Source organism: Perognathus longimembris, chromosome 24 (genome assembly GCF_023159225.1).
Source record: "Perognathus longimembris pacificus isolate PPM17 chromosome 24, ASM2315922v1, whole genome shotgun sequence".
Classification (NCBI taxonomy): Eukaryota; Metazoa; Chordata; class Mammalia; order Rodentia; family Heteromyidae; genus Perognathus; species Perognathus longimembris.
In genome coordinates this window covers 30,852,988-30,880,631 of record NC_063184.1, presented here as the reverse complement: position 1 = coordinate 30,880,631, position 27,644 = coordinate 30,852,988, and the positions used below count along the sequence as shown (strand labels likewise).

General features: G+C 42.4%; 1 protein-coding gene across 7 annotated transcripts in view; it reads right to left on the bottom strand.

Moving 5' to 3' along the window:
• Inpp4b (inositol polyphosphate-4-phosphatase type II B) overlaps positions 1-27,644 on the bottom strand; it is a 305,059-nt gene that overhangs the window by 239,955 nt on the left and 37,460 nt on the right. For all 7 annotated transcript variants that reach the window (XM_048333627.1, XM_048333628.1, XM_048333629.1 and 4 more), the window contains exon 2: positions 8,684-8,744. The gene's annotated coding sequence lies outside the window, so the exon portion shown is untranslated. The remainder of the gene's footprint in view (positions 1-8,683; positions 8,745-27,644) is intronic.

The following is a 27,644-nucleotide window of genomic DNA, read 5'->3' as shown; positions in this document are numbered from 1 at the left end:
GTCTCTCGGACTGTCCTTTCAAACGTTGCTTCCAGCCCCGGTGGCACGAGCACGGAAGAGCTCTCATTTCGTTTTGCTTGGCTTGGCTTCCCTGCCCTCTGCGAGGAGGTACTTCTGAAGTTCCCGAGAAAAGAAAAGGGAAAGGTCTGTTCCGCGAAAGTAAAAGTCGCCGTACGTGGCACGATTCTTGTTTTGAATGCCAACCAATTTCGCTCTTCAGAAGGATCCGATCGGCGGTAAATAAACTGGAAAGTGAAATGCGTGACTTAGGATCTGCCCTTGAGCGAGGTCACTGTGGCTGGGCGACGGTGGCTCAAGCCTGTGAGCTTGGCTGCGCGGGAAGCGGGGAGCATTGTAGTCGGAAGCCAGCCTGTGCAGAGAAACCCTGCAAGACTTAGCAACGAACTAGCAAAACTTAGAAGCGGAGCAGTGGCTCAAGGGGAAGAGCAACAGCCTTGACTGAAAGGCCATGACATGGTACCAGGCCCTGAGTTCAAGCCCGTACCAGCACACACACACACACACACACACACACACACACGTACACACACTCACACACACACTCTCAGGGGGAGAAAAAGAGAGTTGTGAATGTGACAAAAACACGAGTGAAGATGTGGAGGGGAAGGAGGCAGCACCTACTGGGAGCTCCAAGCCTTCAAGGTTACCCCCGGAGCCCCGGCCTGACCAGAGACAGCGTCCACTGGCACGGCAAGTATGGCGTGATCTGCACACACGAGTGAGCTGCCCAGTAAGGAGTGGAAGCTTGATGGTGTTCTACGCATGAGCTCATCATTTTTCCTGTTAAGAAAAGGGCATATTTACCAAGGAAACAGAGGAATATGTCTCCATCCAACTCCCAAATCCTGGACCATACAGGAGAAGATGAGTCAACACCACGACATGAAAATAAAAATGTCCCAGGAGCAAAGATACCATAACATGGAGAACACGCACTACCCAGGGGGAAGAAAACACCTCAGACCCTCACCCCACCGCTGGTGAAGACGGAGATGCAGAGCTTTGCCCTTGCTTGACCCACGAGAGACAACGGGAGAAGGTGTCAGCACGCAGATTTTCCTTAACTAATGAGACCGGAGAGCTCTGGGCAACCACCTCGCCTGGACTGGAAGGACAAACAAAAGCCCCCATGGGGGCAGAAAAGGCTGGGAAGGAATGCCAGGCCCCAAACCAGCCGCGAATCACAGGGCAACCAGAGCACTTACTGAATCCCTAAAAGGCAGCTTTGGTGGAGCAGCAGCGTGAGCACAGAGCTCCTGACGGCTCTACCTCAAGGGCTGTCCACACTCTCTAACAGGCTGCTCTCCACGGACCTTACCCAAGGGCTCATGGGAAAGGCTGAGTGCAAAGCAGGTATTTGGAGAAAGTCCCCTTTCGTGACCTGTGCCCACAGGAAAGAGAGAAGCACAGCCATGGAGAAACATAAAGCACTACTGGAATACTTACCTTTACAGAATACAAGGAACCTGTGCCTCATGGCCTCGGGCAAAATCACAACCAACAGCAGCAGCAACAGTCGTAATAATAATAATAAAGTCATTGCAATGAGAGGCTGGGGATGAGGGAGAAGGAAATCCTCCAGGGACTAGAGCATCTCGTCCTTCTGATCAAGGAGCATGCCTACATTCCTGAGGACCAGACAAAGAGGACGAGACCCAGAGTGCCTGCTATGCCTTCCTGCCTCCCGGAGAGCAAACAGGACACAAGTGGCACGGGAAGAGGCACGGAAATAGAAACACCAGCCTCCTCTGATGAAGAAACTTCTAGGAAGAGCCTGAAGTGGAGTGGGCAGAAGTCTCCAGCCACCTAGCCCCGCGCTAAGCACCAGTAACAATGGAGGAATGTGCAGCCTGGGATGACTAGAGGTAACCATGGCAACAGCAAACCCCAAACCCAGTTGAATTACTGTCTAGCTGGACTCAAACTTCCTGGCATACAAATTAAAGGCCTAGCAGAAATGTGGAACAACCAGTTCTAGGGATAAATACTCTTTCCTTCAGACCCTACTATCATACCCAACAAACATGCAAAAGGGGAGGAGGGGGAGGGGGAGGGGGAGGAGGAGGAGGAGGAGGGGGAGGAGGAGGAGGAGGAGGAGGAGGAGGACAGGGAGGAGTGAGTAGGAAGAAGAAGAAGAGGGACAGAAAAATCACCACCGGCAAGAGAAAATGCAAAAAGTAATCCAGAGAGCTAATAAAGATATTACCAAAGTGCAGATTCCAAACCAGAAGACTCCTAGCAGCCCATCACCTGCCTGTGCCAAAAAGCAGATGTTCAGAGAAAATGATGGTGTGGAAAAGTGAGATCGGAGCCACATCAAATGCTTGAATGTCTTTCTGAACACGACACATGGACATCTAAGACCTGACACTCTTCATGGGGCCCGGCCAAACAAAAGCTGATTATATCCTCCTGACCTCGACATTTCTAAAACAGGTATCACCAGCAGTTATTAATTCACAGGGCCGATTGAACTGCTCCCAAGGATCCATTTTTTCAGGTTCACATTAGTATGGACTGAATTATCTGTAGTTTCTGATGGCGAATGATGAATTTTCTTTGGAAAAAATTTCAAAATTTCAAAGCAAGACAGATAACATGTTTAATTAAAATTTTATCTTCTGCTTTTCTGTGACAGGAAAAAAAATAAATGTATATGTCTGGAGATTGTAATTTCACTTTAGCTCTCTAGAGAAGTTCAGAGAGTGCCTGAGGTTATCTCTGGTGAGGATAATAAGGCGTTGCTAAGTTTTCTCATCCTTCTGGCTACAGAATACAGATAATGTGCTTATATTCTCTCATCACAAGGTTTCCTTACACTCTGATACATGTAAAACCACACAGTCTATCCTAAAGTGTCTACTTAATAAAACTGCAGAGCAATGAGAATAATGACAAGGTATAAGGAGAAGGAAAAACATCTGGAATAAGAAGAAAGTAATATTCCTTTGCTGAACACACAGGCAGGAGAGCCACAAAGAGAACCAGGGAGAACAGTGAAGTTCTAGAGTACCACCTCACCTGGAAACTCACCCACAAGTTCTCTGCTGCATTTCATTACCATAAAGAAGATAATGGACAGAAGTCACAAGCCCCCTCAATGACACAGGTCCATCTGGGATCTGACAGGAGGGACATTATCCCCTTGAGATACTCGGGGACCCTGAGCTCAAATTCAGTATGGAAGCCTATCAGTGACTGGTGTCTGAATATGGAATAAAACACCCTATGTCTCTTTTCCTACACCTTTTCCAGCCTTCTTGACCTCGAGTGGAAAGTTTTCAACTTTTACAACTTTGGTCCTCTTTAAGAAATGAAGAAAAGAAATACTTTAACCATAATTCCCGTATTCATATTTACTGAGAAACTACTGTGCGCAGTGTGTACTACTGTACACAGAAAGGTCTTCTTTCATATTCCACCCAGGCCAGACTACTAACAGAGTATACAACCCTTAGTGAGTACAAAAGGCATAACATCCATTTCTAGACATCTCTCTCTGGACCTTCTCATTTCTTCATGCTGCCATTTTGTGATAGAACACTCTTGGCTCCTTTCCCATAGTGGACTCTTCTGATCATTTTTTACAAGTTTGCTTTCATTTGCCAAGGTCATAAGCCTGTTTGTGTTTGGCTTTTTCTTACTGCCATTGTTGTATTCTTAAAAAAAAAATATTCTCTACCACAAAAATCAGTAACCTTTCTGGACACCAATAATGTACAAACAGAAAAGGAAATCATGAAAACACCATTCACAATAGCTAAAAAAAAGAATAAAATATCTAGGAATTAACCTAACCAAAGATGTAAAAGATCTATTTAGTGAAAATGAAATAAAAATCTAAAGAGAATAATCAAAGAAGACACCAGGAATTGGAATTCATAGATAGGTAGAATCAATATCGTGAAAATAACCATATTGCAAAAGATGATATACAAACTCAATGCAATCCCCATCAAAATCCCAATGCCATTCTTTACTGAAATAGAGAAAACAATCCAAAAATTCATATGCAACAATAAAAGACCTAGAGTATCCAAAGCAACTCTAGGCAAAAGAAGCAGTGCAGGAGGTATCACAATACCAGATTTCAAGTTTTATTACAGAGCCATAATAACAGACAGCCTGGCACTGGCACAAAATGACCCAAAGATCAAGAGAATGGGTTAGAAGACTCAGAAGTAAAACCACATACTTACAGTCAACTGATATTTAACAAAGAATCCAAAGACATACAATGGGAAAAAGCACAGCCCTTTCAACTATTGGTGCTGGGGAAACTGGGCAGCCACATGCAGAAAACTCAGAGTACATCCCAGCCTGTCACCATGCACTAACTCAATATGGATTAAAGACCTCAACATCAGAACTGAAACTACTGCAAAACAGAGTAGGAGAGACGCTAGAACTTACAGGCACAAGCAGGAACTTTCTGAGCAAAGTCCCAGGGGCAAAGCAGATTGGAGAGAGACTTGACAAATGGGACTACATTAAAATAAAAAGTTTCTGCACAGCTAAAGACATAGCTATTAAACTAGAAAGACAGCCAACGAAAATTGGAAAAAGATCTTCACCAGCAGTGCAAGAGATAAAGGCCTAATATCCATCACATACAGAGAGCTCAAGAAACTAATCCCTCCCAAACTAATAAATCAATCACTAAATGGGCAAGAGAGCTAAAAAGACTTCACAGAAGAAGAAATAAAAATGGCAAAGAAACACGTAAATAAACGTTCATCATCCTTGAGAGTAAAGGAAATGCAAACAAAAACAACCCTGAGATACTATACCTTACCCCAGTCAGAAGAGCCTATACTCTGAACTCAGGCAACAACAAATGCTGGAGGGGATGCAGAGAAAGAAGAACCCTACTGAACTGCTGGTGGAAATGCCCAACTACTCTGGAAAGCAGTCTGGAGGTTCCTCAAAAAATTCAACATAGACATACCATATGATCCAGCCATATCGCTCCTAGGCATAGACCCTGAGCAACAGGATTCAGGATATGACAAGGACTCCCGCACTTCCATGTTCCTTGCTGCACTGTTCACAATAGCCAAGAAATGGAAACAACCCAGATATCCCACTATAGATGAATGGATCAAAAAATGTGGTACCTGTATACAATGGAATTCTACACAGCTATTAGAAAGGACAAACTAATGGCATTCGCAGGAAAATGGACAGGACTACAACAAATCATGTTGAATGAGACAAGCCGAGAACAGAGACACAAATGGTGCATGTTCTCCCTGATATGTGGGTGTTAGAATTAAGTAACAAAGAGACAGGACAAAGAAAACAGGACCCCAGACACCAATTCACAGCAAGACCAAAAAAGGTCAGTCTTGGGAGAAAGGCACTGAAAAGTAAAACCCAAATGCTCGTTCCTATGCATATAAATTAATATCCAGACTGAAAAGAACTCCAAACATAAAGAAGCAAAGGACTTCTTAATTAGTCTTATAGTATTTAGAAGACCCTATAACCTTTTCCTCACGTAAGGTGTATCCACGTGCGCATCTGAGGGAAGCTGGGAGGAGGCACAGAATGAGGGGAAAGCAGATGAAAAGAAATACAGTAGAGGGGGCCCAACAGCTGCAATGGACAATGATGAAAGCGAACCAAGAAACTCAAGGGCAGCTGGGGGAGGGAAGAAGTGAGAGCAAAAGAAGGAAATGATTACACTAAGCAAAGGGAAAGAAATGTATATGTATATATCACCTGACCTGAAAGCGCCTTTATAGGGCACTGACATTTAATCCAGACATCAAAACTTCAAGAGCCTTGTCTTACATCATTCTTAAAATTTAGGCTCAAAAAGAAGGGGAGGGAAGGGGAGGGGAGGGGAGGGGAAGGGGAAGGGGAGGGGAAGGAAGGAAGGGGAAGGGGAAGGGAAGGGGAGGGGGGAGGGGAGGGGAGGGGAGGGGAGGGGAGGGGAGGGGAGGGGAGGGGAGGGGAGGGGAGGGGAGGGGAGGGGAGGGGAGGGGAGGGGAGGGGAGGGGAGGGGAGGGAACGGAAGGGAAGGAAGGGAAGGGAAGGGAAGGGAAGGGAAGGGAAGGGAAGGGAAGGGAAGGGAAGGGAAGGGAAGGGAAGGGAAGAAAGAGAGCCAGATAAGCTGTGGGAATATCTGGCACTTTCAAGAAGGTTGTAATCTTGTATAAAATGTGGATCCGTTGAAGTCTCCAGAGCTGACATCTGTGTGCTCTAGAAAGAACTCAAAGTGGCTGAGAAAATTCCTATTGAAAAAGGAAGCTGAGGTAAACTTTGAATCCAGATAGTCAGGTTCCCACCGGCCAACTAATCTTTATATCATATTCAATCTGGATGGAAGATTACGATTTCTGTTTTTCTCCCTATTTTCCTGCTTCCATGTAGATGCTTTTTCTTTCTTTTCCATCTTTTAAAAAGACATTTTTAATTAAGATTTCTAATTAGATTCCAAGTTTGGGATGCATCTTTAGTAGGGAGCAAATGGCAGGAGTAGTAATTAAGAAGGCAGCTGTCTCTTGTCTTTCTGGAGATGAAACAGGCCTTTTTGTTCCCAAGTTTTGAAATCCTGGGGAATTATTTGTCATTGCCTCCTTCTATTTATATAATAACTGAACGATGCTGAGTCGGTCTGAAAAAGGTCCCCTCGGGCATTTATGCGAGAAATTTTTCTCCCCGTAGAGCCAACTCTAGCACTCTGGATCCTAGACACTTGGACACAAATCTCCACATTTTGGGCTGGGGGCTGGTGGCTCACACCTGCCATCCTAGCAATTCAGGAGGCTGAGGTCGGGGGATTGGAGTTTGAAGCCAGTCAAGGCAGAAAAGACCATGAGATTCTTTTCTCCAATTAACCAGCAAAAAAGCAGAGGTAGAGGTGTGGTTCAAGTAATGGAGCTCCAGGTTTGAGGGGGGAAAGGCCAATAAAAGAGAAAGGCAGTGTTTCAGGCCCAATGCCACCCCCAGAACAAAGACCAAACCAAAGAAAGCACAAAAGCCCCAACTCTGTATTTCATACAAGACTGAAACATAAAGTTCTCAACTAGACATTACCCCAAGGTCCTTTGCCTCAACTGTAAGGCACTTTGTAGGAGACTAAATTATGTGAATTGCATAAATCAAGAATAAGCATTTTCAATGGAAATAAGTCAGATTATTGGAAATTCAAACAATATATTTGGGGTTTTCCCTTGCTAGTTAAGCAAACCAGTAGTGCTGATACAAAATTCTATTTTCAAGCTCTTATACCACAGCTCTTTATTGGTACCTCGGGCTATATTTTTATGTGCAAAATCAGGACTTGAAGCAATCAACCATCTAATCCTGGCCCAAAACAAACAAACAATCTGCTAAACCACTGGAGACAATTGCTAACCTCACCCTGGCTTGAGTTTTCTACATTCTAGGAACTGATTTAAAATAGGTTCGTGGGCAAAGAAATCAAGTCGCTCATGCTATCTCAAAGCAAAGCCAGTCTCGGGAGTAGGAGGAATCTTTTAAAATCCATGTTGACAAGAAGAGCTATCTCGAAACCATTCACAACATAATGCTGAAAACAGCTCTGATAAATACTAAGTTAAAGGCACGCTCACACGCGCTCACACATGCACACGTGCACACGCACGCACACACACACAGCACACACACACACACACACACCCCTACATATTTGTTATTTTGCACTTAAGGCTCCTGAGAAAGTCTACTGCAATTTTCAAACTTACTTGGACTCAACCCAATTTCGGCAGACAACTAGTAAGCCAAGGAAGAAATACCTTGAGAACTCTGCAGATTGATTACCCTGGGTAGGGCCAGGGGAGGTGGTAAGATTGGACACTATCTGTTTCCAGGGGAAAAGAGAGAAGGCATGACATCACGCAGAACTGCCGAGCGTGGAAAGCCACCCATGAGAGCTGCTTCCAGTTGCCCTGTTGTAGGCATAGACACTCTGTGGCACCACGCCATCCCTCGTTTTCATCCTAGCCCCAGTGCAGGTTCCTCTACATCTCCCTGCTCACGTCTGTGGCTGCCTGGGCTGCCGACATGTGAACTCTCTTCCAAGCTTTTCTTCTTTGATTGTTTCTGTTCAATTATTTTTGTGCCATTGTGCCATCTTCCTGGGAGTCTGTCTGCTCCCACTTTGGGTCTTGGTTTAAAAGTCATCCTGCAGAGTAATTCCATCTGTGCCCACTGGGGATTCTTTTCTTCTCTCCCAGTTTGCATCTTACGGAGTTCTGTCATTTTCACTAATTGCATTCATCACAACTGTCATATGTGAATCGGTATCTTCTTAGGAACTAACCCCTCCTTTGGACTTCAGGTACTATGAAGTCCAGAATTGACCAGGCCTGTTTAATTATATGCAATAATTTCATGGATGAGAGTTTTCCATGTAGCAGATCTTTAATGAATATTAATAATTTGCTAATTCCATTACCTGTCTGCACAGACCTGGCATAGACTAGATAAGTTAGTTTAATGTCTACATGCAAAATAATTTCTATTTAGGATATAGACAACTACATTACCTATTAGCAAACAGTCAGACCTAATCTAAGACATCAAACTGACATTTATATCAAATGTTAATAAATAAAACAAGCTATAAGTTTGAATTCATCACGACTTTAAACAAATACCATGTGCCAATTGCTGAGAACAACTCTTGTACCTGATTAACGTATTCTTCAATTGTTCTGCTTTTTGATTATTGTTCTGCTAGTTTCAGGACTCTGAAAAAAGACAAAAGAACAAAATGTTAGTAGTTGGTGTTCCATCGGAAAAAAATTCTATTTTATCTGCTTCCAAAACTCATCTGCACAAACTTAGGGAGTTATAAAAGATCCATAGAACACAGCTATTCCTTATTTCTATTCCAAATTAATCTGTTCCATGTGTTTATAGAACTGGAATGGCAGAATAATAGGTGAGTCTTATTTCTGCTCATGTGTGGCAGGCCCAATCCTATGCTAGGTGCCGTTCTAAGTCGGAAAGGCTGACTCATTTATTCCTCAGAACTACTGGGCAGGAAGGGGTTACCCCATCAAGCCCTACATGTTCCAAAGAAATGTTCGTTGTCAGGAGCAGCCTTTGACTGCTTTCTGGATGGTAATCTCTGAGTTCCTGCAACAGGAGGAGAGGGTTTTTGTGCTTAGCAGGCCTTGGCCTACGGTGCGTTCGTCTGAACAGACGAGCTGATTCTAAGAGGTGATTAACAGATGAGCCGATTCTAAGAGGCGATTAGCACGAGCAGTTGCCGTTGCTTGAGGGTGAGGGGCCCTGCAGTCTGGAAGCTGAGGTTTGTCATCCATGAGGCTTGCTCACCATGGACTCCTGGACCCCAGAGCTTGGCCCAGCGACCTTGGTTACCTCACTTCACAGGTTTGGGGCGAGAGTTCGAATCCTGCCCCTGTGTGACTCCACTGGAAGAGACGCTGGGAGTTTGCACTCGTGGTCTTAGCTTCCGGAGCCCCGTGCCTGTCACTCATCTTAATCTGTGTCTTTCCACTGTAAGAAAGCCTGGTTCTCCTTACTCAGATTTTCTGAGTCTCCAGAGTATTTCCAGCAAATCACTGATCCTGAGTATGACTCAACCACCCTACCAGGTGTGCTACCGTTGCCCACATTGTGTAGGCTGGGAATTTGGCAAAGAAAGATGAGGCATCTCAGAGCATTGATGCATCAGCATTTGAATTTGAGTAGAATAATCAGGCCCAGAGTTTGGATACTTTTTCTCTATGCAGTGTCTTTTTGATATCAAAATATTTGTTATATGCCATTTGTTAAGTATATTTTAGTATGCCACCTGGTCCTTTTCCTTATTTTTATTGGCAAGAATGATAACTTTCAAGTTATACATTTATCTTGGGTTGCAAAGATTTCATTGTAGCTGCCAAAACAAGGATAGCAACTTGATGAGTTAATCTTATTCTTGAGCCACTGTACTTTGTTCAAAACAAACTTTCCTCCAGCCACATTCATAATTCAGACAGGACACCATTGACCAGTTACCTAGCACAGTTACACATGTGCCGTATGAAGCTTTTATCCAGGTCGGCTTTGTACAAGCGGCCTTGGCATCCTTGGTCAGGGCCATTCGGCATCTGAGAGAGCTGCTTTGTTCTAGTCCCAGAATGAAACCATGATTTATCACTTATCCTGTGCAAATCCACGCAAAGCTTAGCATGGTGGCACACTATCCGTGCAGCACGGAGCAGGGTCCTGACCGGGCCACCAGAACAGATTGGACACCTGCTCTTGATATCTGCCACGGGGGTGAGGGTACCTTGTAAATCCAGCATGGATGGACAGAGGTCAGCTGAGTTTCACTAGGGCCGCAGTGTCCACACAGACACTTAAAATAAGCTTTGAAATGTTCACTACACAGAGAAAGGGCCACCCCTCATAGAGGGCCGAATCAATATAGTCAATAGAAACAATAGCTCTGCACGTCAAAAAAAAACCCCACAGGTTTATGATGCAGAAAGACCAAACTACATTATAGGAGGCTTATTAGCCACTTCAGACTTGTTTTTATCCCCAGTATGGTGACATTCACCACTTGTCAGCTTCCCCCCAAGGTAGCAAGAACCAATATTTACTCAAAGCTATTGACTGAATGGCGAGGACCCCTTAGATAAACATCCCATGGAGTTCACACAAACCAGAGCCTCATTTAATACCTGTCATGGCCTTCCCGATAAATGATCCAATGGGGTATTTTCATTCATCCGGACACAAAAGCTTTCTTTTCAAAACAGAGCACAACTGCACTTTAAACCACTTCAGGATATTAGACTGGACGGAATTAAACATTACCATCTGAGATGACAATTTGCACATTAAAAAGAAAAGTGCCGTCTTTTTGAGGTTCTAGCTGAGGTCATCAGCGAGGGTGTGTTCTTTGGCCCCTGTACCTGGGGCCTTCGTGATCCCCAAAGGGGTACTCAGCGCGCGGTCTCTCCCAGGGCCCGTGGAGGCCGGAGAACAGCTGGACTGACTCTTTCACACACTGACCCAGCCTTGGGCTGACTCCGGGCGACCTCCTCCAGGTGGGGAGGAAACGAGATGCCCAGAGCTGGAGCTGAGAAGGGTGGGGTAGAGCGAGAATGTCCCCCCAGGCGAGGGATGAGCAATAGGGAATTCCTTCTGGCTTCCCAAAGACATCTGCTCCCCCAAGGCCCTGCATGGAAAGCACAGCTTCCCCAACTGCTTCCCCGTCCTTACCGGCAGCTATCGATCTGTCTCTAAAAGAGATGTCAACATTCACATTTAAAGTCAAAGGGACGGTGCTAACAGTGGCATTATGCTCAGTCAATCTGGTCTCCCGTGCAATGAGGAAACAATTTTTTAAAAAAAAAGATAAATATTTTTTATATTATAATTAACGAAATCATTCAAGCAAATTCCCAGGGTGCAGGGTAAATTTGTAACAATAATTTCTCTGTATAATAGCAATGAAAAGAAAGTAAGCTTTTAAAAAAAAAAAAAAAGCAAATGAATCTGAATCCCAGGAGCAGCAATAATAACCTGAATCACACAGCAGTTACAACAAAATCAATAAAGTACCACGACTAAATCTGTAAAGAAAGTTATAAAAAACGGTAAAGAGAATGAAAGCTATGTATAAATACATAGCTATATATACAGATATAGGTATCTAATGCATGAGTGAACATATGTACAATAAAAATATCCATTCTTCCCCAAATTAATTTATTAACTTATTTCAAATATAAATTCTAATGATAATAATTTTAGAGTCTACTACAATTTCCTGAAGTTCCTTTGAAGAATGAGCTGTGGGTCATAAAGAAAATTATGAACATGAATACTAATAAGAAGTTTTGCTCTAATGATAAAATATAATGTTGTGACACAACATTTAACACGGTGCCAAAATGGTTTCAAAATTGATGTGTAAAATAGTGTAAAAAATGGCTATTCCAGTGATATCACTTTTTCTGCATTCCTTCACTTGACACATGCGTAATATCTGTCATGTGCCAAGCATATTTTATTTAAAGGACAACATGACTCCTGCCCCCTCCCATTAAGTTTCGTAGGGAAAACTTAACAGCTATTTTCATTAAGCTTGAAATTGAAATAAACACGCACAAGACTCCATGAGAGCTTAGAAAATTCAATGTCTTAATAAAATCAGAACCAAAGTTGAATGAAACAGAAAAAATTGTTGAAGCATCATTAGATAATGGCCTGGCTTTTAGAAATAAAATCAAGCATCCCTATTAGACATAAATACAAATTTGAGATACATTATGGAAGCTAACACAAATAAACTACTACATAAAAGTGAAGGTAAGTGAAATTCCCTACTCATATACTTTTTGGAAATGTCAAATGCACAACTGAAATACACTTTTACGAAGAAAATGCCTAGTACTTTGAACTATATTGAAAAAACTTTCATAGATTAAAATAAAAGTAAAATGTAATATTGGCTACAAGTACAATACACTAAAACCTATTTTATAAAAGTGCCAAATAAGAAATAGCAAAAGGATGCTTCATAAGAAAGAGATGACCCACTAGTGAACATTTATAGAAGTGTTCCACCTCATTAGTACTCCAAGAAATACCACGAAAACAACTATCAAAACCCCTGTAAGGGCTGGGAATGTGGCTTAGCAGTAGAGTGCTTGCCTAGCGTGCACAAAGCCCTGGGTTCAATTCCCCAGCACCACACAAACAGAAAAGGCAGAAAGTGGTGCTGTGGCTCAAGAGATAGAGTGCTAGCCTTGAGCAAAAAGAAGCCAGGGACCGTGCTCGGGTCCTGAGTCCAAGCCCCAGAACTGGGGGGGAAAGAAAGAAAGAAACAAACAAAAAAAAACCCTATTTGGGGCTGGGGATATAGCCTAGTGGCAAGAGTGCCTGCCTCGGATACACGAGGCCCTAGGTTCGATTCCCCAGCACCACATATACAGAAAACGGCCAGAAGCGGCGCTGTGGCTCAAGTGGCAGAGTGCTAGCCTTGAGCAGGAAGAAGCCAGGGACGGTGCTCAGGCCCTGAGTCCAAGCCCCAGGACTGGCAAAAAAAAAAAAAAAAAAAAAAAAAAAAAAAACCTATTTAATCTAACACAATGACAAGGAAGAAACAAGAGCACACAGTCACACCGTCAGGGCTATTTTGAGATGAATGCCATCCCCACCCTCCCTCAAGTATTGTCCAAGAACTTTAGAATGTTACTTGGACCACACACAGCAGCTAGGAAGCATTTCCAACGCATGTAGTTAGTGAAAAAGGTTTAATCATCCCAGGCACAGCATGTGCTGCGATCCATTAAAACATGGCCTCTCTCAGGCAAGTGCGAATTACACACTTAACACCTCTTACCCCTTACAGCTACAGCGGGCAGCCCAGCCGCTGGGAAACCTGGGTAAGTATATTGGATGATAAAGAGATCAAGTAACTTGTATCCTCACATAGTAAAACAGAAAGGAGTGCACTGCCTTCTCAGAAAATGCGTCCCCATGATCTGGCGTTCCAACTCCAGGTTTCTGTTCTAGAAAAGAAATCCAAAGTATAGAGGAGAAAAGTATACACCGAGAATCTCTGCAATATGACTTAAGTAGGAAAAAAGAGCGGTCCTACATGTTCAATAGAGAAATCTTTGAATAAATAGCATTACATTAACTTAGTAGACTATTATGTCGCCAATATATATTCATGAGGGGTTTAAAAGCTCACATTTTAAAAAGTCTTACAGCATTATGTAAACTGTACAGGCCATAGTTGAAGTTATTTCTCACAGTGCAGGGGGAAGGACAACCTTATCTCTATAAAATGAGATCCTTAGCCATTTTGAGCAGGATTTTGCTTTATGAAATAGAAAAGAAATAACAATAGTGCCTGTTTCCAAATGCTGTTATTTTAAATAGTCAAGATTAGGAAATTCAAACAGTGTTAACAGAACCTAATGTACCTTAAGTATTCAGTCTTATTTTAATGCCCTCCAGTGGTTTGATCCAATCTATGGTTTCATCAGTACATGGTACAAATATGTTCTGGTATGTTCTGTCCTAGATTGTGTCACTATCTACTAAACACTGAAATGTTCCTGTGTGGCCAAGGAGCAGAATTAATTGATGACATTCTTCTTCAGAACTTCACCCCTGAGTATCTCTGATGACTTTATAGCTTCAAGAGTAAAAGAAAGGAGCTGGGGTGTAGCTCAGTGGTAGAGCACTTGGCTAGCAAGTGCTAGGCCCAATTAAGTTGAGATGGACTTTCACTGTTTCTGAGACAGATGACTTGACTGCCACTTGTAGGCATCTATGTAAGTGATATGTACACCGGTACACCAGTTTGTATTAAGGCCGCTTACTTGCATCCCGGGAGTAAATCATATGCATGCACTTTGTATGGCGATTAAAGACCTCCTGACCTTTTTGACTCCTCACTACTTCTTCATAGCCCTTTAAATATTTATCTGCATGATTTGTTAATGAAGAGGTTATAATTCCCACTGGATGTTAAGCTCTTTCAGAAGAGGAGACGCACACGCTTTTTACAGCATTCGATTTGCAGCGCTTGGAATAATGACTGGTGTATGTAAGATGTTCAATAAGTAAATCATGGAGTATTTCACTAAGTGACATAAAAGATTATCTGTGGCATTAAACAGAGGTTTTGATGCACAGTCATGTTTCGGCTTTTTCTTTAGGTTAGCCCTCAAAAATAAGGGTTCTGTGAAAGACGATGTGTTTGGAGGAATAGCATATTTCCCAGTACTGCCGCAAAACTAAAAATCATCATCATGACAGGAATCAGGCGGACATTTTGTCTGCACCAGCTCACACAGGGTGACCAGCTGGTCCCTTGCGCTGGTCACCCAGAGCAACGGCCTCCGTCCCCCAGGCCGTCAGAGTTAGGCTCATACCACAGGGAGCCAGAACCCCTCGCCCCAGGGGGCTTTAGGCCCACAAAGCAAAGGCCAGGGGAAACCCTTGGTGGATGAATATTACGAAAGGACCTCGGGATCCATGGCGCGACACTGAATACTCAACTCTGGAGTTCCCATTCTTTGAGTGAGTCGTGGTTTTTCTAGGTCTTCCACTGTTACAGTGGGGTTTAAATCATCCACTTTGTGAGCACACAACCCCAAGCACCTCGTTCAGATGAAGCTTCAGGGCAGAAAGCTAAAGGGGGTGGTGGTGGTAGGTTGCGGGGGGGGGGGGGGGGAACGAATGCAAACGCATCCACAGCAAAGCGGAGACGCCGCCTCATCTAAAGTGACAAGCAGAAATCAGAGTAGATTTGTGGAGCGCAAAAATGGCTCACTGGAGATGCTCGTGAATTTGGAGGCAGACTTGGATTGCTTTGCACTGAACAGAACAAGGACCCCAGGCGACTGCGACTTGGATATGGCATATAAATGTGGTGAAAAGAAGAAGACACTTGGAATGAAACTCCGAGTGATTTGGAAAGGGATGGGTGGAACCTGGAAATCGTGAGACTACTGATGGGAATGGAGCTCCGGGATGCAGTAGTATAACAGGGCATCATGAAAGACTTAAAAGCATCAGAACCTGTTTTTCTTGTCCTGAGATGCCTATAGCTACTAATACCGTATCACAGGAAGAATATTTAAACTTTTTATAGGGTTTGGAAAATAAGACTTGAAACAGCCAGGTGACTGAAGGAGGAGGCGGCCATGTTTGACTTGGCTAACTTAGAACTGAAGCTGAGAAAGAACAGCTGCATAAAACAAGCAACTGAAAAAATAAAAATAATGTTCACAGTTCAGGCAGATTGGCCCAGTAAAGTTCAAGGTACCAGGGCAAAGGCTTATACTTGTGAAAATAAGATTATCAGTATGATATTAACATTAATTTGTATTACAGGATGAAAGTACATGTACTTAGTCATAAATCATGTCAAAGCTATGAAAAACTAGGCCACCAGTGGTTATCAGTAGCCTGTGTTTCAGGTTGAAAGCCTTAACTTCCAATAATCCTCGATCGTGGCCTCTTCTGGCAATCAGACTCTAGGTTTGAAGGGCAATATTATTAATACAGCCCCAAATTCCAGAATGTTTTGCAATAAGGAATCTAGACAATAACTAACGCACACAAAATTAAACATTTCTAAGTTAAGGAAATCTTCCTAAAATGTCTCTGTTCAATTATTGCAAAAATAGTCATTAGGACTCTTCTACTTAATTTTGAACTAGGCATAAGGATTTCTGTGTTAGAAATGTCTGTGCAAGAAAGAAGAAATTGAAGTTACCAGGTTGTTAATTGGTCGTTCGCAGTGCTGAAGCAAAGATGTCTAACCAATCACCAGAGAATTCTGGGGCCCTATGGAATCGTGGGAGATGAGTCTGTTCCTTTCCAGAGATTGCAAGCAGTCTCCATTGAAGTCACACACCAATAAAATTTTAACCTGACATCAAGGGAGATACGAAGTTACTTTGATGGAGAAATCTTTGATCTTAGGCCAGAAAGCTGAGAGGAGAGAACAAAGCCCGGAGAATCTAGGCATGGTCTCCATCTTCTCTTAAATGTTTTCAGGACTGCTTCATTGAAGTGGAAGTCTTCTTACAAAAACAAACGAAATCAAACCCACCCAACCTCAGGTATTCACCTTTAAGACTCAAAGTTTCTACCTCCAAAGCACCAAAACAATAAAGCTACTCAGGGAAGGAGGGCCTCTCTCTTCTCCAAACATAAACATCACAGAAAGCACTCCCCTGGCCAGCTGAGAAGGAAAATAACTTCGCTTAAAAAAAAAAAAAAAACACAGTTCAACTATTTCAGATGCTTCCATGTCATCTCTAGGGCAAATCTATAATGCAGAAGAGCAGGCGCCATGATCTTTGGTTTGTAAAAAAACGTCTTCACTAAGAGCTGGAAAAATGCATCCATCATGTCCTGGTGGGTAAGACCCACTTCGCGCAGGGGTTTCACGAGATACTCCTGGACCTCCTGGGCCTTCTCTGAGTGACGGACGTCTCCAGCCAAGGCCTCTCATCCCTAAAAATGCATGTCTGCTCCAAGAGCACTGTCCCCAGAGGCTGTGCGTGGACGGGAGACAACTGCCACCCCAGAACCTCCCTCCTCAGCCGGCCTTGGCTCCTGACCTCGCTCCCCCCAGCTGCTGTCCACTGGAGATGTGGACACTGGCGAAGTGGCCTAGGCTGGGCCTCCACGTTTGGAATGGTTGGCTCAGGAGCTGGGCTGGGCACTGTGTCTGGGAGCTCCTGGGCTTTGCCTTCTCGGAGGCCCTGGCTCTTCTGGCTGACAGTGCTCTTGCTTGTCTCCTTACTATGTGATGGGCCATTGCTATTTTTTTTTTGGTCTCATGTCTTGTCTACCCTGTGTGTTTCTTTTTCTGTGCCATCCCCCGGAAATTTGGGCAAGGTGATTGGCTCAGGGTTTGACAGAAGGAAGGGAAATAAACGCTCTATCACTAAAGTGTTTAAGAAAGAGAAAGAGAGATTTGAAAAATTGGATTCCGAACCCGGTCTCCAAATCTACTGAATTTAAAGTTTTCTTGTACAAGGTAACATTCATTCACTGCTAGAACTGGCAATTAACTACTCCCAAACCAGTGTTCTCCTTATTATATAAATGACCTAAATTACCTACCAGATCCATCCATTACTAAATAGCAGCGTGGCTGGGCGGGCACCAGGCAGCTATTCATCCAAACCTTTTCCTCTGATCCCACACGCAGTGTCATGTGACACTTTCTAGCTTTCTGGGCAATTAGGTAGCTAACTTCTGGCTCAAGCAGTATAGGAGATGCGATGTACACATATTTCTAAGTAACATATTATGGTTTTTTTCCCTATGGAAATGTCACACATATTTATTAACTATTCCTTTACTAGTTATGTTGAGGGGATGATTTCTTTTTTTTACAAATAGTCATCTACAATGTGTTTCCTTGTGTGTGTGTGTGTGTGTGTGTGTGTGTGTGTGTGTGCGTGCATGTACAGAGATTTGCCCTGTAGCATGTGATGTTTCTCTACCCACTTCTGGTAGTAGAATTTTAGATTGGTCAAAATGGTCTACACACATCCCCTGGAAGTAAAGACTGTTCTATTTACTCCTTCTGAATTAAGTCTCGAATCTGGATTCCTCATCTACCCCATGTTGAACAGAAAGCAGACACTCTGTTCCCATTCTTAGCTGGAACATACAATTAAATTACACCCTGAGGAACAACTGTTTGATGTTGGATGCACGTCATGAGATTAAGTTTATTCTTCTCAGTGTCTGATAGCTTTTATCATGAGTGTTGAATTTTTCAAATGCCTATTCTACTTCTCTTGTCTTGGTCGTGGTTTTATCTTTCTTCTGCGAATACAGTGCAATACTTCATTCACTGTAGAAGGCTCACTCAATCTTGGAACTCTGGGTTAAATCCCAGATTCTCGTCATCTATTATCCTCTTTGTGTATAAGGAAAAATTGACTTGCCCACGCTTTGTTACAGGGTTCCCATGTTCACCGGCGCTAATGGACTTCTGTTATCACTGTTGTGCCATCAAGATGTCTCTAAGTCATTTGCGGAGTGCTAATTCTTGCTCCATTTTGGGAGGGTTTGGATAAGACTGGAATTTTTTCCCTTGTTTTTTCAAGTTCACCTTTGAAGCTATGTTAACCTGGGTGGAGCTCTATCTCCAGAAATGTTTTCAATGGAAAATTTACTATTTAGCAAAAATAGGACTGCCCTTAGCTTTCATGTCTTTATGAGTCCATTTTAATAAACCATCATTTTAAGGAAGTCTCTCTTTTCATGTAAACTGTAGACTTTATTTCCCAAACATGTATAATTGGTCATTGCACATAATAGTCTCTTCTATTCCTCTTAATACCTGTAGTATATAGATATAATACTGTTAGTGTCTCTTTCAAAGTTAATTTACCATTCACACTTTCCCTTTTCTGGATGTCTTAAACAGGCTCTCAGCTATTTCCAATGCATGACCATCAACCATACAATACGCTTCCCGAAGGCACGTCTCCTGAGGAGTTGGAATTCCCGGTTTTGTTTTGTTTTTTTTTTTTACAACATCTTCTGGACAGTGCATTCCCATGTACACTGCTCTGGTCGCCAGTGCTTCAGTGCAGACCTCTAGTTCCCACTGGGCCTCCGTGCTTCTTTGTAGGCAAAGGAAATGAAAAAACATTTCTCCAAAGAAGACATACAAACGGCCAAGATGTGTTGGACAAAACAAATCTTCAACATGACTCTGCAGGAAGGAAAACCAAATTAAAACCACGTGGGTTCACCACCACCCTCAGAAGGGGTGGCCAAAAACACAGGAAGGGCACTGGGGGTGGAGAAGAGAAAGCTTGTTTTTTTGATTTTTTATTTTTACTCCTTTTTCATTAATTTTATATTTTTACATAACTTTCTAGTTCTAAAGGTTACAAATGTCATCCTTCATTTATCAGAGCTCTAATTATTATTATGTTATTATTGTTCTAATTTTTACTTTATTACTTGTTGCCATGTTCTGTAACCTCAGAAGAGAAGATATTTTAAGTATTCTAGTTTCCAGCCGTAGAAAATAACAGACACATCAAATATTGACTTTCACCTTCACCAAGCTATTTATAATTTCTTTGCTCTTGGTTGTTGTTGGTTTTTTTCCTGCTGGTACAAATCCCTTTCTGCAAATCATTTTTCTTCCGCTTAGCAAAATCTACTTTAACTTTTCCTGTGTACAATTCTGCAGACACAGAGCTTTCTCAAAGTGAAAAATGGCCTTATTTCACCAGATATATTATTCTGATAGTTTTTATTTCCCTCTTTAAAACTTTAAAGATACTGTTCCATCTTTTTCCTGGCTTTTGTTGCTTTTGAAAAATACAAAATTTAGAAGTTTTTGTGTTTTGTTTTTTTCTCTCCTATATGCAACGCGTACTTTTTCTCTCTCTGGCTTCTGTTCTTTGTTTGGTTCTCACTGTTTAACCATCATATGAAAGGGGGTGAATCCTTTAGTGGCTGGAGTTTTTTTGCTCTATTGACTGATTTTATATATATATTTATATATAATATATATTTTTATATATACTATATATATATTTTATATATATTTTCATCATGTTTGGAACTTTTGTGGACTCATTCCTTGTTTTGCATCTGCATGGCTTTCTCTCCTTTTCCAAGAATTCTCCCAAATTCCAGCTTTTTGACATCACTGCCTCCTTTCCAAACACTTTCTGTTCTCTCTCTTCTTCAAGCTCGGGGGCATCTGCTGTTCTGTCTGCTCAACGCTCGTCCCTTTTGCCTGCACTCCCAGTGTGCTGTCATTCCCTTCCAGAAATTTCTTGCAAGTGCATGCTTTGTACCCTTCCCAGTTCCAGAATCTCAACACATCTCATCTGGTCACTTCTACTTATGCATTAGGAATCGCTATCTACTGGCTCACGTTTTCCTGCACGTTCTTTAAAGTTCTGAAGGCCTTGGCAGGAGCAATTCCTAAGCCTTGTTTTCATGCCTGCTTGTACCATGTGACATTCAGACTATTTCCACTTTGGGTGATGGGACATATTTTCTTATCTCTTCCCATGACCCAGACTGCAAACCAGCCCAGATTCTCAGCCTCCTGCTGCCATTGGAATCCCTCAATGTCCCTGGGAAAAAGAAAACAGTCCTTCTGTCAATTCACCCTTGGCGGTGATGTTGCTGCTAGCCTTTTCCACCACTCTCCGTCTCAGTCAAGGGGACAGTGGGCTGGAGGTGGAATGATGGCTCCGGAAGGCAGCTGTCTTGAGGAGGAGGGCTCTGCGGTCCCTCTGAGGGGGTGGTGCCTTCACCAGGTTGGGCCAGTGGGAGGAAGTCAGGTCATTGGAGCCTGTGCTTGGAAGGAGTACTGGGCCCCACTCCTGGGCCTTCGCCTCTTTGCCTCTCTCTGCTCCTCGCTGCCACGGTGAGCAGGTATCCTCTGCCAAGCTCTCCTGCCCATGGCCTGACGCCTCTCCCCGTACTCAATGGACCATTCTCTCAAGAATCCCATCCCAGAGCTACCCCCGAGGAACCCCGGCTGGCAGGAAGGGGGAGTTTCATTCCAAACCTTGCAATGGCCTGAGTGACAAACCTGCCATGTGCCTGGGGCCCCTACTGTCTCCGGTGTGAGTACTGGTGCTGAGTGATTGCCCCAGGCTTGGCTGGTTTGTGTCCCGTCTCCTTCGGTTTGCTTTAGTGTCTGTCAGGAGAGTTACTACCTACTGTTGCCTGAACACCCAAGTCTCCATCACCACCCCGTGTGCACAGGGGCCCCAGGAAAGGAAAGAGCTGCCGATCCTGGGCGCCTCTGGGTTTCTGCTGCTTCTGAAAAATACGAATTCTCTGTCATTCATCCAGCGAGTTTCTGTATCCGGCGGCTGTGTCGTTGACCTCACACAATTTGCTAGACACTGCTTGGAAGCACAAGCCCAGGTTTGTCTGCTTGAATCTTTATAGCAATTGATCACTCATGTGTTCTAGCTGGTTTTTTGTTCATCTTATTTTTATTTTTTGGTGATTCATCTGGGTCTCATTCTCATTGTCCCAGGTGTTTTGCTCTATGGTCCTATGAAGGTGTCTTCACACAGGTTAATGTGCTTTTGACCCATTGCCACCTTCCCACTAGTCACAAAATATATAAAGCGATGAGCATTGTTCTGGCATTCACGAACACACTGTTGCAAAGAGATGTATATCTGATGGCTAGTTCATTACCGTAGCAGGTTTCCTAAGTCATGTGGTAAACAGATGTGGTGATTAGTTATTGTTCTACAGGTTTCTAAGGTAGTGGTTCTAGGTTGCATTTCCACTATTAGCCAAAAAGACTCTCCATCCACATCTCTGGGTGCCCGTGTGTGTGTGTGTGTGTGTGTGTGTGTGTGTGTGTGTGTGTGTGTGTGTGTACATTGGTCTCAGGATGGAAGGCCCAGGGCCTTACATTTAACTTGGCTTTCTTACCCCTGGCTGGCTCTGGACAGTTTACACCACAGCTCTACTCCAGCATCTTACTGGTTAATTGGAGATGGAGTCTTACAGAATTTACTGCCTGACTTGCTTTCGAAATAAGATCTTGCAGGTCTTAGCCCCCTAAGCTAGGATTATTCACTTAAGCCATAGGTACCCAGAACAAATGTATAAACCTTCATTTCTTTATTAGAGTATTATTTTCCTGTTGTCTCAGATAGTTCCTTAATGAAATAGATATTATATTTTTGCCTTTGCAGCAAATATATTCTCCTGTCCTCTGTTCTTTTTATTTTCTTTTTAAGTCTAGCTATGTCAAATGTGTGAATGACTTTGAATGACTCATAGTTTGAATTATTCACATCTCTGCTTCAGGCTATTAAAGTAGATAATTAAGCCTTAACTTTATCACAGCAATGAATTCCTTACAGCAGATTTACCTGTCAGTTCTCAATGTAATGATGTGAAATATCACTTTCTATCACTGATATTTATAAAGCAAATTAGAAAGAATGTAGATTAAGTCACTCCTGGGGGACACAGAATTACAAACTGAAAAACAGAAAAAAGAAGATCTTAGCTATATAATCAGAGTGATGTAGATCTAGAGTCAGGTAAGATGATAAAGTGATTTGGGGGAAAAGTCTTAGTTGTTTGGCCTATTCCCTGAATTTGCCCCTCATGAACACTTGCCTGCCGTGGTCTGTATCTGACTATCTAACAACTGGGCTTCACTCTGTGCCACATAAACTTAGCCTTTTCCCCACTACATTAGCCATGCCAGTCATTTTATGAGGTGATAATCATCAGTAAGCTCCAGCTCTCCTAACATCACTGTAACCACAAGAAGCCCATAACACCAAACCAACCAGCAATGTAATAGGACCAAGTTATATTTGTTTTTGCACTTAATAAAATCCAATTTCTGCCTAATATGTTCCCATCACTGGGAAACTCATCAGAAACAAAAGCGTGAGACAAGAAATATGACATCAGTTAATGATTAAAAGACCAATTTTATGCAGAACAAATAATATCCTTTAAGACTTCCAAGTAGACTCATAAATCCACAAAATGTTTCATAGCATTTAACCTTTCCCTACCCGTAAGGCAAATGCCTTATTGACTAAACACGGGATAGATAGTCAACATGATAAATAATTAAATCAGTGAAACAAAACCTTGTCTGAATTCTTGGTGTGTTTTGAACTTCATTGGCTTTCTCACCATCATCCTAACACAGTTCTATTTCTCAGTAGGAAACTTCATTCTTTAGTAGCTCTATAGTTCCTAACATCACACTGAAAGCCTTCAGCAATGTCAAACACAAAGATGAATGGCTTAACTGTCATTAATGTGTCTACCCATAACCCATCTGGAATGCAGAAAAAAGTCTTGAGAAACGCCTAAGCAGATGATTACTCACAGTCGTGTGATCTGTGCCCTGTGGGGCACAAAAAATGAGCAAGGTCTTGACAAACAAAAAGCAAAAAACCACATTCAGAGCTCAGATTGTGCACAAAAAATTAGGTATTTTTACAGACCTTTAAAAGAATTTGAAGTCACAGTGCATTATATAGTTTTATCTTGTAACTTGTATTTCATCGGTGTACTAATTTCTCTTGGATGATTTCATTAAGGATAGTAAGTCAAAATGCCAACCAAAGCAACACAGAGGCTCAGGTGTACCCACATCTACCAACCCCATACCTTATCTGATAGGTAAACACCCCTTCCCACAGGGCACCACGACAGTGAAGAAAGCTGAGAGAATTATAACCACTGTAAAAGTTGAAGATGACTGTGATTTTGCTTGAAACATCATCTGTCATTATCAAGAACCTATCTATGAAAAAAAGTTTCATGTAAGGAATAGTTAGTTTAGATTAGAAGATAATCTTTATAAATTTGTTTGATTATTAGAAGGCACAATTCGGAGTTAGAGTTGTCACCTACAGAGGAAAATTGTATGGCAGTAAATGTCTAGTCCGATTTTAAGAGGTGATTTCAATTTCCCACAATGTGAAAGGCATTTCCAGAAGTTACTTGGAAAGACTTTTTCTCTTTGTGAAGACTGGTTATCAAGATCTTTGAAGTTGGATAAAGCAGAAAATGTTCCATTAGGCATGTGATCTGCCTTGAGACTTCAAGAATAAAGATAAAACATCAATTCCATTTAAAAAATCCAGTCTGTCTAGGGAGACAGAAGAGAGGCTTAATTCCACTGGGAAGCAACTGGGGTTGTTTGCTTGACCTCTGAGGAAGTAATCCAAATTTAGAGACAGAAAAATATGTAACTTAAACCTTATACAGTTTAAGCAATGAGAATCGAATAGTCAAGGACAAGAAATTAGTTACCATACCCTACTTAATTAAAAAAAAGAAACTCAAAATAGTATAATAGAAAGCAGAATATATTATAACTTCATTGACTTAAATGCATATATAACCTACAGTTTGCTTTTAGGAGAGCTAATAAAGATCAACTAAGATTTCTTTTTTTTTTTTTTGGCCAGTCCTGGGCCTTGGACTCAGGGCCTGAGCGCTGTCCCTGGCTTCTTTTTTGCTCAAGGCTAGCACTCTGCCACTTGAGCTACAGCGCCACTTCTGGCCGTTTTTCTGTATATGTGGTGCTGGGGAATTGAACCTAGGGCCTCGTGTATCCGAGGCAGGCACTCTTGCCACTAGGCCATATCCCCAGCCCCAACTAAGATTTCTTGATGCCATTCAGATTATGGAATAATTTTGCTTTCAAGATTTTTATTTACCTTTTGTCTAAAACATCCTAAGCAGAGGTATAAATTCCTTTCACCAGGAAACGAAGTATGTGACTAAGTATGCAAATGGAATCAGATTTTTCCCAGAAAATGGTGTCCATCGACTCATAGGCATCAGAATTGCTGAAAGCTACCAATTCCCAACTCAATAGCTCTCAGGTGTCCTTCCTTTTAACCAATTTATAAAAAGGTTAAACTTCCCAGGCTTGCAGGAATTATTTCAGTCCCATTATAATTCGAAAGAGTAATCCATAACCTCTTCGATCTTACTGTTTCCTCCCCCATCTCATTTTTATAATCTGACCAAAGTTCCCTAAGTCCATCACAAGACTTTGCCCGGAATACTTATGAGGCACTGGGGCACATACACCTTCCTGGCTCTAGAAAGAACTCTGGATATACAGCATAGGTATTCCATAGGGGAACACAAAGTCTGAAAGCACAACCCCCCCCCAAAAAAAATTACCTAAGAGAAAAAAAAAGTCAGATAGGAATTTTTATATGATATATGAATCACCGAAATATAACACAGTGGGATGAAACTGAGAACTGTTTAAGAAATAAGCAAGGGCAGACATGATGATACAAGCCTATAATTCCAGTTACGCAAGAGGAAGTGATATAATCACAGTGGTCTGAGACCATCCCTGGGCAAAAAGAATGAGATTCTATCTGCAAGCTACAATAAAATGCAAAGGGCTAGAAGCGTGTCTCAAGGGTAGAAGGCTTGCCTCTCTAGTACAGAAAGTAACAGAAGGGAAGGAAAAGAGGGAGGGAGGGGGGAAGGAAGGTGGCATAGATAGTTGAATCACATGCACCAGGCTACGAACACAGAGACAGCAAAAGTAACAGAGAAAAAGTATGATCTAGAAAATTAGCATGAAACAAGATACAGATATGAAGTTGTGTTTATCTTCTTCAACAGTGCTTGTTTAAGTGTAATGAAATAGGTAGATTTCCAGTTGCATGGATATGTTAAATGTAAGGAAACCCAAACAATTGTATGGAAAGTTATCAAATAAGATCTGAGCCAAAATAAGAAGGTCCTTACATGCAAAGAAATGGTACCATAAAATATATTATTTTCCCTCAAATAAGAACATATGATTAATAGAATTAAAAATAAAATCTTAACAGAACTTTCATCAGAATTAAATAGAGTCATTGGGGACTTATAATAAAACCTGCTGCCCAACAATAGCCATGTAGAAAAATATCAGGGGCTTAACATGGTATAAGGCTAATGTGTCATTACCGATGAGTATGTTTGGGTATCAAAATAATGATCAGTGATGTGAGAGAAAAAGACTCAAAATGGATCTTACTACGTATAAAAAGTCCTAGCTTTCAAATGAATATGTTGAAAAATACAAACATCATATACAAAAAACAAGCGCCATCTCAATTATAGGCTTAACCAAAAGTAGAAAGGTGACAGCATCTATGACTAGAAGAAAACAGAACCACATTTGTGTCTTACTTGAAATAAAGAAATTAATATAGTGTAAGCAATATCAAAGTGTATTTGGATTGTTAGATATGTCTACTCCTAAAATACAGGCTTCTTCTAATATAGCCAATATATGTAAGTGTTCTGAACACTGAAATTATTCTTCACGTATAAACATACCAGGCTATGTAATGTAAGAAGCTTCTATAGCCTGGGAGTCTTGGCTAAGGTCCTAAAATGGAAGAAAGCTGGTGACAAATGTCCATACATTCCACAAAGAGGCGCCCGACGGTCCAATCCAGCCCTGCGCACACAAATCCAAGCAGGTCCTCACCTCGGCTGCTTCCCCAGTGCCAGCGAAGATGCAGAGCGTACAACGTGAAGTTGGCAAGGGAACTTTCTAGAACGTTGGCTAATCTGGAAGAGGAAGGTGAGGCTTTTCACACTGTGTTCAAGCATCAGCCCAAGTGAGAGAAAAACCAGCTACTGGGTATCTGGGAAACGGGACAATGTGTCCGATTACTAGAGAGCCAGCTGAACGACTTGTCCCTTATCTTCTGCTCTGGCTCAAGGCCTTGAGGGAAAAGGATGTGAGAGAAACGTAAAGGAACAGACAAACCACAAAAAGTATCCCTCTTCCCACCCCTCAGGTCATGCCTGAGTCAGACGGATGGAGAGACAGACGCTTCCAATGGAAGAAGGCAAAGTTATGCTGTGCCGTGACACTAGACAATTACAGTCCTCATGCCCAAGTCTTGTTCTTACAGTACTTCTGAAAAAGCCAAGGTTGGTCTGAGAGATCAGCCTGTTCAAGGGCAAGGTGGAGAAAGGAGAAGCCTGTTTCCTGTCTGTTCCTTACTACCTCTGCTACCCTTTCTCCTCTGCTTTATCTGACATTGTCCACATTGTTCCTCTGGAAATTCTTTCCAGTGTTCTGCTCTTATCTTTGTTAAACCCGCTTCCATAATGCCTCTCCTATGTCTCTGTGTAAATGGATCTTTTCTTTTGTGTTTCCAAAGACCTTAACCCCAAGTAATCAAACCACATTGTACCCCACAGGGCAACCAATCTCCCCAGAAGCAAGAAGATCCTGTAAGACATTCGTGCCTCCTTTGTCTTTTATTCTGAGAGATTAGGGCAGAGCCTCCCACTCACGCAAAAGGCTGAGTGCTGGCTCAATACATTCCTGGGAAGTGGATCTGTGCAGGAAACCAGTCATTGTCTCCAGGACCTTGTTACCCCACGTGGTACAGGATGCTTCCAGGAAGGAAATCCAGACGACACCCCATACGCAGTGGGATGCTGCCGCCGATCTCCTGATGACCTAGTACAAGAGTGAAGACATCTGATTCATCGAGTTCTAGGGACGCGGAGAGGCCGCAGCCGCTGTGCTTGATGCAGACAACCATGAAGCTGCTGCGTGTGTCAACTTCCAGGTAGGAGAGACCGTGGCACAG